The sequence below is a fragment of the Bombina bombina genome, chromosome 2 (genome assembly GCF_027579735.1).
Source record: "Bombina bombina isolate aBomBom1 chromosome 2, aBomBom1.pri, whole genome shotgun sequence".
Classification (NCBI taxonomy): Eukaryota; Metazoa; Chordata; class Amphibia; order Anura; family Bombinatoridae; genus Bombina; species Bombina bombina.
The window spans coordinates 282,950,825-282,967,565 of NC_069500.1; positions in this window are offsets into that span (position 1 = coordinate 282,950,825).

Here is a 16,741-nt window from a genome sequence, read left to right on the forward strand (position 1 = left end):
ACATAGTAGTAGGACAAATTACAATGTTACCGCCTTTATCAGCTCTACGGATGATAACATCATCCCAATTTTGTATTTAAATCAGTGCTTTCTTCTCCTCTGAGGTTAAGTTGTTTGTTGGTGCTTTGATTTTTAGTTCTGAGATTTATTTACATACTACATTATTAAAGATTTATACACTAGGACTTTTGGAGGATTTTGGTAAATATTTAGATTTAATAACCGAGGAGACAATGGTTACTATGGAGGCTTCCATAGAAACAATTATTACAGACAAAATGTCAGACAAACATCATATCATGACAATAATCAGGGGATGTGGAGAACATCACACCACAGAAATGTCCAAAAAACAGACAATTATAGGGAAAATAGATCGGGGCATCATTTTTTAGAGAACAGCCCAAAAACCACGGACAATTTCTTTCAAGTACATAGTAGTAGGACAAATTACAATGTTACCGCCTTTATCAGCTCTACGGATGATAACATCATCCCAATTTTGTATTTAAATCAGTGCTTTCTTCTCCTCTGAGGTTAAGTTGTTTGTTGGTGCTTTGATTTTTAGTTCTGAGATTTATTTACATACTACATTATTAAAGATTTATACACTAGGACTTTTGGAGGATTTTGGTAAATATTTAGATTTAATAACCGAGGAGACAATGGTTACTATGGAGGCTTCCATAGAAACAATTATTACAGACAAAATGTCAGACAAACATCATATCATGACAATAATCAGGGGATGTGGAGAACATCACACCACAGAAATGTCCAAAAAACAGACAATTATAGGGAAAATAGATCGGGGCATCATTTTTTAGAGAACAGCCCAAAAACCACGGACAAAAACAAAAAAGAATTATCTCAAATACAACCCAATACACCTCAGTGGAGAACAAGGGGTTTGAAAAGAGTAAACGACACTACAGAGGATGTAGAGGAGGAACTAAGAATGGGAGCAAAAAGGAAAAGACAAACACAAATTCTACAAACAAAGATGTAAAAATGAAAATCTTTAACTTGTCAAAAAAAAGCCTATCTAAATTGGAGCAAAAAACATTGGAAAAAGGTTTGTCTTTTGCTCCTACGAAGGGTCCGAATCCATTTCAACTTTTCGTGGACTTCAATAAGTTCACAAGAAATCTCACCCTAAAGAGATATTTCAAAAAACAAAAAAACAGATAAAAATTCGAATATTTCTGAATTAGAATTAGAAACTCTGCTAACTCTAGAGTCACTAGAACAAGAAAGTGATATTAATAGAGAGATGAATGAACAACAAAAGAGTATACATACATCTCTCAAACCACCGTCCACCTTCTTCCCCGTTAATTCAAAAGGGAATTGTATCCCTGTCTTTACTAAATTAGTCCAAGAGGATTTGGATAACCTCTGTAGAGACTACAAAATAAAGAAAGACAATCTCTCAAAAAGAGAGAAGGATTTTATAAGACAATTAGGAAAAGATAATGACATTATAATACGGGAAGCGGACAAAGGAGGAGGCATCGTTCTACAGGATAGAAGCGATTATCTAAAAGAGGCTAAGAGATTGCTATATGATATTAACACATATAGGAAGTTAAAATCTAATCCGACCAATTGCTTCTTGGAACAATATAAGCACCTATTAGATAATGCTAGACATCTAAAGGTTCTAAATGAAAATGAATGGAAATACTTGAAAAATGAAACACCAGTAGTGGCATTATTTTACCATCTACCAAAAGTTCACAAATGCCTGGAAAATCCACCGGTGTAGACCGATAGTTTCAGGCATAGGCTCTTTAACATCAAAATTGTCAGAGTATATAGATCATTTTCTACAACCTCTGGTGCCAGGACTTAAATCACATCTGAGAGATGCGCCCGATACAATACAGAAATTGAGTGGAATACAGTGGAATGATGGCTGGCTATGGGTAACAATGGACGTCAATGCGTTATACACGAATATTCCACATGAAAAGGGAATACGAGCAATACAGTATTGGTTGGGAAAGGACAACAAACTAGACCACAACCAACAGACCTTTTTAACTGACGCAATAAGGTTTACCCTAGAAAAGAATTATTTCACCTTTGAAAAGGAATATTTTCTCCAAATAAATGGCACAGCTATGGGGACAAAATTTGCCCCAAGCTATGCCAATTTGTATTTGGGCCAATGGGAAGAAGAGGTAATTTGGCATAACAATGTATATCTCCCCAATATAAAAGTATGGGGGAGATACATAGATGATATCATCTTCATCTGGGATGGGTCAGTTAGCCAACTGGATGACTTTATGTCGAAATTAAATACCAATGATTTTAACTTATCTTTTACCAACAAAACAAACACTGTGGAAATAGACTTTCTTGATGTTGTTTTCTTTCATGAAGACAATAAAATACATACAAAATTGTACAAGAAAACGACAGATAGTAATGGCTACTTACATGCCAAAAGTGGGCATGATAAAAGTTGGATAAACAATATCCCAACAGGACAATTCCAGAGACTTAAAAGAAATTTTTCAAGAAATGAAGACTTTGATAAAGAAGCAAAAAACTTAAGTGATAGATTCAAAGCCAGGGGATATAATCCCTATAAAGTGGGTGAAGCACTAGAGAAGGTGAAAAGGATGAATAGGAAGGAATTGCTGGAAACTGGAACCAACAAAGGGTCCAATGTAATAAATATGAAAGAACAATCTGTTAACTTCATTACAACATTCAATGAAGGGGCACCAGAAATTAAAAAGATTCTAACAAAACACTGGCATATCCTCAAGAAGGATACCCTCCTTAATGAAGTAACAACTAAAGACCCAAAAATAATTTTCAGAAAAAATATAAATTTTAAAAATATTTTGGCACCCAGTGAATTGAAAAATGTTGACACAAAAGACACTAATTGGCTTAATAAGACCACAATAGGGTTTTTTAAATGTAATCGTAAAAATTGTGTAGCCTGCACACATCATTTTTATAAGAATAAACCAACGAAAGAAATTACTTCAACAACAACGAATAAGAAATATAAGATTGAAAGTTTATGTAACTGCCGTACAGATTTTGTTGTGTACCTCCTACAATGTGGGTGTGGCCTTCAGTATATTGGACGAACCACAAGGCCTTTTAAAAAAAGGTTGCTAGAGCATATCAATAATATAGAAACTGGAGAAAAAACCCACAACCTCTCTGCACATTACAAGGAAAAACACAATAAAGATCCCTCATGTCTAAGGGGGACAATTATAGAGTGCGTACAAAACCATAGGAGAGGAGGTGACAGAGAACTAAAACTCAGAAAAAGAGAGACATATTGGATCTACACATTAGGAACCCTAATCCCACAAGGCCACAATAAAGACATTGATTTGGCGGCATTTTTAACTTAAAAGAAATCTTCTATCCCTTATTTTTAGAACTATTCCACTTTCCTTGATTTTTGGTCCATTAGGCTTTTAGTCTCATCTATAGGGTAAAAACCAGGTACACATAGTCCCAATCGCAAAATAGGCTTACTATCAAGTTATTTTAAAATAAGTTTCTTTGTACAAGTAGCCTTTCAAAATATACCATGTCGTTTTTCTATAAAGTTAAGAGACTACTTAATGCTCTCTTTTCTTTCTGGGGACATTTTGGGATGGGTTTATTAATTATAACTTTTGTAACAACAAATATATATGCTCTGGGGACACTTTTAGATTTAAATTCTAAATAGGCCCATTTTTTAACTTTTTAACTTTTTAACTTTTTAACTTTTTAATATCCTAATATACTGATTTATATTTAATTTTACTGTTTTATGTACCCAGTTAGATATCTGACCTAATTAAAAATTCCTTTAGAAAGACAGATCATTAAAGTTAATTCACTTTAGATAAGAATGCCACTATCTTTAAACTTAAAAACAATTCTTGTTGAATACACATTAAAATAACTCAAGTTACTTCTATATATTACTTCGCGAGGAGCTCTAGTAGTTAGAATAATATTGATAAATGTATACATATACACTCTTTATAAATATCTTACATTTGATATTAATAAATTGTTAATATATATCTGTTAATATATATCTCCTATGTCACAATCACTAAGGTTGTATTATCCCCTGTTTTTATTATCTATTCATAAATTTGTTTTAAAGCTATAATTCATATTATCAAACTTCTCTTCTACTTTCTTATCAAATGGGTTTTTAATAACATTTATACATATTTACGTATATATATTTTTTATCACTTATTTGCATATTGGTTTCTTCTATTAAGTATATTTTAACATAATATAATTTTATTGTATTATTATCTGTATATATACTGTTTGTTTTAAATATCGGCTATATATAAAATGCCATTATTGAGACACGCTTGTAAATATATGGACTAGCGTATCTTAGTGTACCGCAAGTATCACAGTAAAAAATTCAGGATATTAATAGTATTTAAGGTATACATATGGTGTTGCTTTTTATTTGCACAATTGCCGTGTTATCAAATAAGAGACTTTGAACTAACTTTGAGCAGCAGCCAATCCATGACTCGAAACTATCATAGGTGGATGGCCGGTCATGTGATTTCTTTTTGTACCAATGAGACTTCTGTTTTTGGGGGGAGTGTGCCGCCGCTCCGCTTGAAATACAACTCGTTTACCAGCTGTCTGTAAAATCCTCTGACGAAGAAGGCTGTCAAATACTAATGCCTTTGAAACGCGTAAGGAATAAGTGGTTGATATGAAATAGGACACACCAGGACTGCTATTTATTGGTTTCATTTTTTGGACTTTAATACTCTAAAATTGAGCTTAAATACTTGGGAACAGTATCTGTTAAATATCGCTTGCAGGAACAACTGGTCTCTGTTTTTTTATATTGTCAAAATATACCTCATACATACTTGAGGGTTTTAAATGTTAGTGCACTGTATGGAATAAAGCAATTTTCACAATTTAAATACGGGGTTGCACTATTACTGTTCTCATTTGTTTTACATGCTCGTGGCCATCCGGTGAAGGGGGTTATACTACTCCCACAAAGACAAAGACAAGTACTTCAACCGAAGTCCTGTGAGTGGATATCCTATTTCTGTGAACAGCTGGTGATCCAAGGGAGGTCTCTACAGACACTGCGCGGCACTTACCTCATATTGATTGAGGTAAAGGAGTGTAAGTAGACACCCCTTGAGAAATCTGCTTCTTACATGAAGGCAGTCTTATATACTACTTTATATATATTTTTTACTTATTCAGATGATCTTTTATTGCATATTTGATTAACTTTTATATGTGTTATACAAGAGTTTTTTATACTGTACTGTATGTTAGACAATTCATTTTCTTGTGTTTAATGTACATCTAGCCCATCAAGCGCTCAATCATTTTATTTATTTATATTTTTCATCGGAACTATTTTATCTATTTACATATGAATTTTATACATTATTAGTTCACCGATAATACATTATTATCATAATTAAACTAATTGATTTCTTTCTTTATAATTCTTTTCTATATTTATTTGCGCCCTATTTTCTCTATCAGTTTCTTCCTTTTCATTTTCTCTTACTTACCTAGATAGATTGGGGCAGCATTTAATTTAATTAATTTTTTAACATTACTATTTTTCATATTTTAAGTGTAGGTTTCTTTAGTTGCGCCAGTTGCACACCCATCTTTTTCTTATTTATTTATATATATATATATATATTTGTATATACCTATACCTGCATATCTATTCATATAGCTATATACCATAGGTATATAGCTATATAGGTATATATATATATATATATATATATATATATATATATATATATATATATATATATATATATATATATACATATAAATATGAATGTATGTATTTTACATGAACAGTATCAGGTATATATAAAAATATATAATAATAATAATAATAATAAAAAGTACATTATTGGGGGGGCGGAGCTAGCTGCCATACTAAGCAGATGTATTGTGTGTGAGCTCTGTGCATCATAACTTATAAAATTTGAATTTAAGTACTAGAAAAATACTTTCTTGGGTATAAAACCTTCCCAAAGCATCTCTGTGGTCTGGAGGTACACAAGGCTTCAATTGGTGAGCCTGCAGAGATCAAGAAGCACCGCAACGGGTGGCCTAATATTCTGGGGAAACGTTTGTGACTGCGGCCTCTACACTCACCCCTCGGTAGGTGTCTTTGTGTGTCTGCTGTATCACAGCAAAAAAGATCTTGCTGTATTCAATGTTATATAGACCATGGAGGAGATGTACTTTTATTTCCAAGCACTGATGGAGGATTAACAAACTGATTCTAATTATGCAGCCCACGGGTGAACCAACTGATTACTCCCCACCAAAGATGGCAACGCATAAAAAGTACATTATTTTCTAAGGCCTAGATTTAGAGTTTGGCGGTAGCCGTCAAAACCAGCGTTAGAGGCTCCTAATGCTGGTTTTAGGCTACCGCCGGTATTTGGAGTCAGTCAGGAAAGGGTCTAACGCTCACTTTGCAGCCGCGACTTTTCCATACCGCAGATCCCCTTACGTCATTTGCGTATCCTATCTTTTCAATGGGATCTTTCTAAAGCCGGTATTTAGAGTTGTGGCTGAAGTGAGCGTTAGAAATCTAACGACAAAACTCCAGCCGCAGAAAAAAGTCAGTAGTTAAGAGCTTTCTGGGCTAACGCCGGTTTATAAAACTCTTAACTATTGTGCTCTAAAGTACACTAACACCCATAAACTACCTATGTATCCCTAAACCGAGTTCCCCCCACATCGCCGCCACTCGATTAAATTTTTTTAACCCCTAATCTGCCGACTGCCACCTACGTTTTACTTATGTACCCCTAATCTGCTGCCCCTAACACCGCTGACCCCTATATTATATTTATTAACCCCTAACCTGCCCCCCACAACGTCACCGTTTGCTACCTACAATAATTAACCCCTAATCTGCTGACCGCAAAGCGCCGCCACCTACATTATAGCTATGTACCCCTAATCTGCTGCCCCTAACACCGCCAACCCCTATATTATATTTATTAACCCCTAATCTGCCCCCTCAATGTCGCCTCCACCTGCCTACACTTATTAACCCCTAATCTGCCGAGCGGATCTCACCGCTACTATAATAAAGTTATTAACCCCTAATCCGCCTCACTCCCGCCTCAATAACCCTATAATAAATAGTATTAACCCCTAATCTGCCCTCCCTAACATCGCCGACACCAAACTTTGATTTTTAACACCTAATCTGCCGACCGAATCTCGCCGCTACTGTAATAAATGGATAAACCCCTAAAGCTAAGTCTAACCCTAACACTAACACCCCCCTAAGTTAAATATAATTTAAATCTAACAAAATAAATTAACTCTTATTAAATAAATTATGAAAAAGAGTAAAACACAGAGGCGCCAACATGGCCTAATATCGCCAGAAAAATATAAAGCACAGCAACACAGATGAGTAGGATACTCACAAACAAAAAGCACCCAGCTGGTGCATATGTAGCAGGCTGAAACTTTTGCAGTGGTCCAGCTCACTGTGTCCTTGGCACAAAGGCAGTTGGAAATCTTCAGAAGGCCCAGATATTAAATACCTAAATGAGCAAGAGAAAACAAACCAACATGGCCAAATATCATCTGGACAAGGATAGTAGGACCCAGAGTGATTGAACTTACAAGATAGTCTGCACCTGAGGGTGCAAATTCAGCAAGCTGGAACCATAATGTCGCCCAGTAGACTACTGCAAAGGCAATCCTCAGCAAAAACCAGGAACAAATATGTAGTTTTCACATATAGTGATAAACCACACAATAGCAAGTGTATAAAATATTTAAAAACTTTATTAATACAGCGACGCGTTTCTCAGCCTACTCAGGGCTGTTTCATCAGGCTATAAACAAACATTGTGATACACTTGCTATTTAACAGATAATCTATAACATAGGGAACTGATTTGATTGGTTGAGCAATTAACAATTAACAGACCACACCCATAACACATTTCATGAATGTGGTTGCTTAGTAACAGTTATATACACAAATAGGTCAGGTAATGTCAAACATGTGTTAACTGATTCATAAAAAATGATAACAATGACCACATATATAAACTGCAGTTGGCTCATAACATTTTAATAAACCCCACAGTGAACATAAATAAAAACTTAATTAAAAACAATTTTAAAAATATTCAATAGATAGCCCCTAATGTAAACAATTCTATGAATTAAAATTATATATTTAGTACAAGTACAAAAAGCATTTATTATGCCATCATAATATAAACATCCTATTAATCTAAATGTGTAGTAAATATATATGCCTAATAGACTCAGGCCTAGATTTGGAGTTCGGCGGTAGCCGTGAAAACCAGCGTTAGAGGCTCCTAACGCTGGTTTTGGCCGCCCGCTGGTATTTGGAGTCAGTGATTAAAGGGTCTAATGCTCACTTTTCAGCCGCGACTTTTCCATACCGCAGATCCCCCTACGCCATTTGTGTATCCTATCTTTTCAATGGGATCTTTCTAACGCCGGTATTTAGAGTCGTTTCTGAAGTGAGCGTTAGAGCTCTAACGACAAAACTCCAGCCGCCTGAAAATAGCAGGAGTTAAGAGCTTTCTGGCTAACGCCGGTTCATAAAGCTCTTAACTACTGTACCCTAAAGTACACTAACACCCATAAACTACCTATGTACCCCTAAACCGAGCTCCCCCCACATCGCCGCCACTCGATTAAAATTTTTAACCCCTAATCTGCCGACCGCCACCTACGTTATACTTATGTACCCCTAATCTGCTGCCCCTAACCCCGCCGACCCCTGTATTACATTTATTAACCCCTAACCTGCCTCCCACAACATCGCCGCCAGCTACTTAAAATAATTAACCCCTAATCTTCCGACCGCAAAGCGCCGCCACCTACGTTATCCCTATGTACCCCTAATCTGCTACCCCTAACACCGCCGACCCCTATATTATATTTATTAACCCCTAATCTGCCCCCCTCAACGTCGCCGACACCTGCCTACACTTATTAACTCCTAATCTGCCGAGCGGACCTGAGCGCTACTATAATAAAGTTATTAACCCCTAATCCGCCTCACTAACCCTATCATAAATAGTATTAACCCCTAATCTGCCCTCCCTAACATCGCCGACACCTAACTTCAATTATTAACCCCTAATCTGACGACCGGAGCTCACCGCTATTCTAATAAATGTATTAACCCCTAAAGCTAAGTCTAACCCTAACACTAACACCCCCCTAACTTAAATATAATTTACATCTAACGAAATAAATTAACTCTTATTAAATAAATTATTCCTATTTAAAGCTAAATACTTACCTGTAAAATAAATCCTAATATAGCTACAATATAAATTATAATTATATTATAGCTATTTTAGGATTAATATTTATTTTACAGGCAACTTTGTATTTATTTTAACCAGGTACAATAGCTATTAAATAGTTAAGAACTATTTAATAGCTACCTAGTTAAAATAATAACAAATTTACCTGTAAAATAAATCCTAACCTAAGATATAATTAAACCTAACACTACCCTATCAATAAAAAAATTAAATAAACTACCTACAATTACCTACAATTAACCTAACACTACACTATCAATAAATTAATTAAACACAATTGCTACAAATAAATACAATTAAATAAACTATCTAAAGTACAAAAAATAAAAAAGAACTAAGTTACAAAAAATAAAAAAATATTTACAAACATAAGAAAAATATTACAACAATTTTAAACTAATTACACCTACTCTAAGCCCCCTAATAAAATAACAAAGCCCCCCAAAATAAAAAATTCCCTACCCTATTCTAAATTAAAAAAGTTACAAGCTCTTTTACCTTACCAGCCCTGAACAGGGCCCTTTGCGGGGCATGCCCCAAGAATTTCAGCTCTTTTGCCTGTAAAAGAATAAATACAATACCCCCCCCCCAACATTACAACCCACCACCAACATACCCCTAATCTAACCCAAACCCCCCTTAAATAAACCTAACACTAAGCCCTGAAGATCTTCCTACCTTGTCTTCACCATCCAGGTATCACCGATCCGTCCTGGCTCCAACATCTTCATCCAACCCAAGCGGGGGTTGGCGATCCATAATCCGGTGCTGAAGAGGTCCAGAAGAGGCTCCAAAGTCTTCCTCCTATCCGGCAAGAAGAGGACATCCGGACTGGCAAACATCTTCTCCAAGCGGCATCTTCGATCTTCTTCCATCCGGTGCGGAGCGGGTCCATCTTGAAGCAGGCGACGCGGATCCATCCTCTTCTTCCGTTGTCTCCCGACTAATGACGGTTCCTTTAAGGGACGTCATCCAAGATGGCGTCCCTCGAATTCCGATTGGCTGATAGGATTCTATCAGCCAATCGGAATTAAGGTAGGAATTTTCTGATTGGCTGATGGAATCAGCCAATCAGAATCAAGTTCAATCCGATTGGCTGATCCAATCAGCCAATCAGATTGAGCTCGCATTCTATTGGCTGTTCCGATCAGCCAATAGAATGCGAGCTCAATCTGATTGGCTGATTGGATCGGCCAATCGGATTGAACTAGATTCTGATTGGCTGATTCCATCAGCCAATCAGAAAATTCCTACCTTAATTCCGATTGGCTGATAGAATCCTATCAGCCAATTGGAATTCGAGGGATGCCATCTTGGATGACGTCCCTTAAAGGAACAGTCATTCGTCGTTCAGTCGTCGGTCCGGATGGATGTTCCGCGCTGGAGGTCTTCAGGATCCTGCCGCTTCGCTCCGGATGGAAGACCATAGAAGATGCCGCCTGGATGATGACTTCAATCGGATGGAAGATCCTCTTCTGCCCCGCTTGGATGAAGACTTTGACCGGATCATGGACCTCTTCAGCCCCCGCTTGGGCTTGGATCAGGACATCGGAGGAGCTCTTCAGGACGGATCGGTGAACCTGGATGGTGAAGACAAGGTAGGAAGATCTTCAGGGGCTTAGTGTTAGGTTTATTTAAGGGGGGTTTGGGTTAGATTAGGGGTATGTGGGTGGTGGGTTGTAATGTTGGGGGGGGGTATTGTATGTTTTTTTTTACAGGCAAAAGAGCTGAACTTCTTGGGGCATGCCCCGCAAAGGGCCCTGTTCAGGGCTGGTAAGGTAAAAGAGCTTGTAACTTTTTAAATTTAGAATAGGGTAGGGAATTTTTTATTTTGGGGGGCTTTGTTATTTTATTAGGGGGCTTAGAGTAGGTGTAATTAGTTTAAAATTGTTGTAATATTTTTCTTATGTTTGTAAATATTTTTTTATTTTTTGTAACTTAGTTCTTTTTTATTTTTGGTACTTTAGCTAGTTTATTTAATTGTATTTATTTGTAGGAATTGTGTTTAATTAATTTATTGATAGTGTAGTGTTAGGTTAATTGTAGGTAATTGTAGGTAGTTTATTTAATTTTTTTATTGATAGGGTAGTGTTAGGTTTAATTATATCTTAGGTTAGGATTTATTTTACAGGTAAATTTGTTATTATTTTAACTAGGTAACTATTAAATAGTTCTTAACTATTTAATAGCTATTGTACCTGGTTAAAATAATTACAAAGTTGCCTGTAAAATAAATATTAATCCTAAAATAGCTACAATGTAATTATAATTTATATTGTAGCTATATTAGGATTTATTTTACAGGTAAGTATTTAGCTTTAAATAGGAATCATTTATTTAATAAGAGTTAATTAATTTCGTTAGATGTAAATTATATTTAAGTTAGGGGGGTGTTAGGGTTAGGGTTAGACTTAGCGTTAGGGGTTAATACATTTATTAGAATAGCGGTGAGCTCCGATCGGAAGATTAGGGGTTAATAATTGAAGGTAGGTGTCGGCGATGTTAGGGAGGGCAGATTAGGGGTTAATACTATTTATGATAGGGTTAGTGAGGCGGATTAGGGGTTAATAACTTTATTATAGTAGCGCTCAGGTCCGCTCGGCAGATTAGGAGTTAATAAGTGTAGGTAGGTGGCGGCGATGTTGGGAGCGGCAGATTAGGGGTTAATAAATATAATATAGGGGTCGGCGATGTTAGGGCAGCAGATTAGGGGTACATAGGGATAACGTAGGTTGCGGCGGTTTACGGAGCGGCAGATTAGGGGTTAAAAAAAATATGCAGGGGTCAGCGATAGCGGGAGCGGCAGATTAGGGGTTAATAAGTGTAAGGTTAGGGGTGTTTAGACTCGGGGTACATGTTAGAGTGTTAGGTGCAGACGTAGGAAGTGTTTCCCCATAGGAAACAATGGGGCTGCGTTAGGAGCTGAACGCTGCTTTTTTGCAGGTGTTAGGTTTTTTTTCAGCTCAAACAGCCCCATTGTTTCCTATGGGAGAATCGTGCACGAGCACGTTTTTGAGGCCGGCCGCGTCCGTAAGCAACTCTGGTATCGAGAGTTGCATTTGCGTTAAAAATGCTCTACGCTCCTTTTTTGGAGCCTAACGCAGCATTTGTTTGAACTCTCGATACCAGAGTTAAATTTATGGTGCGGCCAGAAAAAAGCCCGCGGAGCGTTAACAGCCCTTTTACCGCCAAACTCCAAATCTAGGCCTCAGTTTGTAAACTAACCTCATTCCTGTCAAGTATGAAAAAAGGTTTGAGAGAGAATTGATACTAAGTATCATAGGTATTTACTTATGGTTTCTATGCATATTCATATAAGATCTGATGTTAGCGTTGTTGTCTAGCTCAAATATTGTGAGATCATATGTTAGCACTGTTGACTACTATATATTGTCAACTAATCGTTGCTAATTTGTGAAAAAACCCAGAGTAACTTAGTAGTCACACTTAACCTTGTTCTGTTGCACGGCGCGAAGACTGAATCAGCTGTGTGTGTATGAATTTGCAAACCCATGTCTAACTATAACTGGTGCGTCTAATGTGTGTGTCTGTGATTTATCCAGCCAATCGCGATGCTGAAGTGATATGGCAAAAGGATGAAGATCCAATGGGATTGTGTGTAAGAAACTCACAATAGATAGGCACGCCTCTCTTCTATTGTGAGTTTCTTACACACAATCCCATTGGATCTTCATCCTTTTGCCATATCACTTCAGCATCGCGATTGGCTGGATAAATCACACTATGGATTGGCTACTATCTGACACTCCCTTGTCAGTTAGACGCACCAGTTATAGTTAGACATGGGTTTGCAAATTCATACACACACAGCTGATTCAGTCTTCGCTCCGTGCAACAGAACAAGGTTAAGTGTGACTACTAAGTTACTCTGGGTTTTTTCACAAATTAGCAACGATTAGTTGACAATATATAGTAGTCAACAGTGCTAACATATGATCTCACAATATTTGAGCTAGACAACAACGCTAACATCAGATCTTATATGAATATGCATAGAAACCATAAGTAAATACCTATGATACTTAGTATCAATTCTCTCTCAAACCTTTTTTCATACTTGACAGGAATGAGGTTAGTTTACAAACTGAGTCTATTAGGCATATATATTTACTACACATTTAGATTAATAGGATGTTTATATTATGATGGCATAATAAATGCTTTTTGTACTTGTACTAAATATATCATTTTAATTCATAGAATTGTTTACATTAGGGGCTATCTATTGAATATTTTTAAAATTGTTTTTAATTAAGTTTTTATTTATGTTCACTGTGGGGTTTATCAAAATGTTATGAGCCAACTGCATTGTATATATGTGGTCATTGTTATCATTTTTTATGAATCAGTTAACACATGTTTGACATTACCTGACCTATTTGTGTATATAACTGTTACTAAGCAACCACATTCATGAAATGTGTTATGGGTGCGGTCTGTTAATTGTTAATTGCTCAACCAATCACATCAGTTCCCTATGTTATAGATTATCTGTTAAATAGCAAGTGTATCACAATGTTTGTTTATAGCCTGATGAAACAGCCCTCAGTAGGCTGAGAAACGCGTCGCTGTATTAATAAAGTTTTTAAATATTTTATACACTTGCTATTGTGTGGTTTATCACTATATGTGAAAACTACATATTTGTTCCTGGTTTTTGCTGAGGATTGCCTTTGCAGTAGTCTACTGGGCGACATTATGGTTCCAGCTTGCTGAATTTGCACCCTCAGGTGCAGACTATCTTGTAAGTTCAATCACTCTGGGTCCTACTATCCTTGTCCAGATGATATTTGGCCATGTTGGTTTGTTTTCTCTTGCTCATTTAGGTATTTAATATCTGGGCCTTCTGAAGATTTCCAACTGCCTTTGTGCCAAGGACACAGTAAGCTGGACCACTGCAAAAGTTTCAGCCTGCTACATATGCACCAGCTGGGTGCTTTTTGTTTGTGAGTATCCTACTCATCTGTGTTGCTGTGCTTTATATTTTTCTGGCGATATTAGGCCATGTTGGCGCCTCTGTGTTTTACTCTTTTTCAGATTTTGTACATCAGGATTGCCATCCTTTGACAGAGTGCTGCCTTTACCTTTGGATCATTAAGGATATATCGACTTTTATTTTTATCTTTTGTAAACAACTTGTATCTTCCATTTTTTAGGTTCGCTGGTATTGGGTTTTATTTTATTGCAATTCATTTATATTTTATGTTTTATATTAACTGTATTTGGTATTGTCATTTGATTATTTCAATTTAGTATACTTTTGAATGACCACATAATAAGAAATATTTACCAGTATATCTCACTTATCGTTGTGAATCTTCACAATAAGGAAGCGCCCCCTAAGGGCGTGATGTGTTAGTAGTTCACATCACTCTCTCTATACACTTAAATAAATTATTCCTATTTAAAGCTAAATACTTACCTGTAAAATAAACCCTAATATAGCTACAATATAAATTATAATTATATTATAGCTATTTTAGGATTTATATTTATTTTACAGGCAACTTTGTATTTATTTTAACCAGGTACAATAGCTATTAAATAGTTAAGAACTATTTAATAGCTAAAATAGTTAAAATAATTACAAAATTACCTGTAAAATAAATCCTAACCTAAGTTACAATTAAACCTAACACTACACTATCAATAAATAAATTAAATAAAATACCTACAATTACCTACAATTAAACCTAACACTACACTATCAATAAATAAATTAAATTAAATACCTACACTATCAATAAATTAATTAAATACAATATCTACAAATAAATACAATGAAATAAACTAACTAAAGTACTAAAAATAAAAAAGAACTAAGTTACAAAAAATAAAAAAAAATATTTACAAACATTAGAAAAAAATTACAACAATTTTAAACTAATTACACCTACTCTAAGCCCCCTAATAAAATAACAAAGACCCCCAAAATAAAAAAAATGCCCTACCCTATTCTAAATTACTAAAGTTCAAAGCTCTTTTACCTTAGCAGCCCTGAACAGGGCCCTTTGCGGGGCATACCCCAAAGAATTCAGCTCTTTTGCCTGTAAAAAAAACATACAATACCCCCCCAACATTACAGCCCACCACCCACATACCCCTAATCTAACCCAAACCCCCCCTTAAATAAACCTAACACTAAGCCCCTGAAGATCTTCCTACCTTGTCTTCACCATGCCAGGTTCACCGATCGATCCAGAAGAGCCTCCGATGTCTTGATCCAAGCCCAAGCGGGGGGCTGAAGAGTGACGTCCATCCTCCGGCTGAAGTCTTGATCCAAGCGGGCAGAAGAGGACATCCAGACCGGCAAACATCTTCATCCAAGCCGCATCTTCTATGTTCTTCAATCCGATGACGACCAGCTGATCTTCAAGACCTCCATCGCGGATCCATCCTTCTTCTCCGACGACTTCCCGACGAATGACGGTTCCTTTAAGGGACGTCATCCAAGATGGCGTCCCTCGAATTCCGATCGGAAGGTAAAAGAGCTTTGAACTTTTGTAATTTAGAATAGGGTAGGGCATTTTTTTTATTTTGGGGGTCTTTGTTATTTTATTAGGGGGCTTAGAGTAGGTGTAATTAGTTTAAAATTGTTGTAATTTTTTTCTAATGTTTGTAAATATTTTTTTATTTTTTGTAACTTAGTTCTTTTTTATTTTTTGTACTTTAGTTAGTTTATTTAATTGTATTTATTTGTAGGAATTGTATTTAATTTATTTATTGATAGTGTAGTGTTAGGTTTAATTGTAGATAATTGTAGGTATTTTATTTAATTCATTTATTGATAGTGTAGTGTTAGGTTTAATTGTAACTTAGGTTAGGATTTATTTTACAGGTAATTTTGTAATTATTTTAACTATTTTAGCTATTAAATAGTTCTTTACTATTTAATAGCTATTGTACCTGGTTAAAATAAATACAAAGTTACCTGTAAAATAAATATAAATCCTAAAATAGCTATAATATAATTATAATTTATATTGTAGCTATATTAGGGTTTATTTTACAGGTAAGTATTTAGCTTTAAATAGGAATAATTTATTTAATAAGAGTTAATTTATTTAGTTAGATTTAAATTATATTTAATTTAGGGGGGTGTTAGGGTTAAAGTTAGACTTAGCTTTAGGGGTTAATAAATTTATTAGAGTAGCGGTGAGCTCCTGTCGGCAGATTAGGGGTTAATACTTGAAGTTAGGTGTCGGCAATGTTAGGGAGGGCAGATTATGGGTTAATACTATTTATTATAGGGTTATTGAGGCGGGAGTGAGGCGGATTAGGGGTTAATACATTTATTATAGTAGCGCTCAGGTCCGGTCGGTAGATTAGGGGTTAATAAGTGTAGT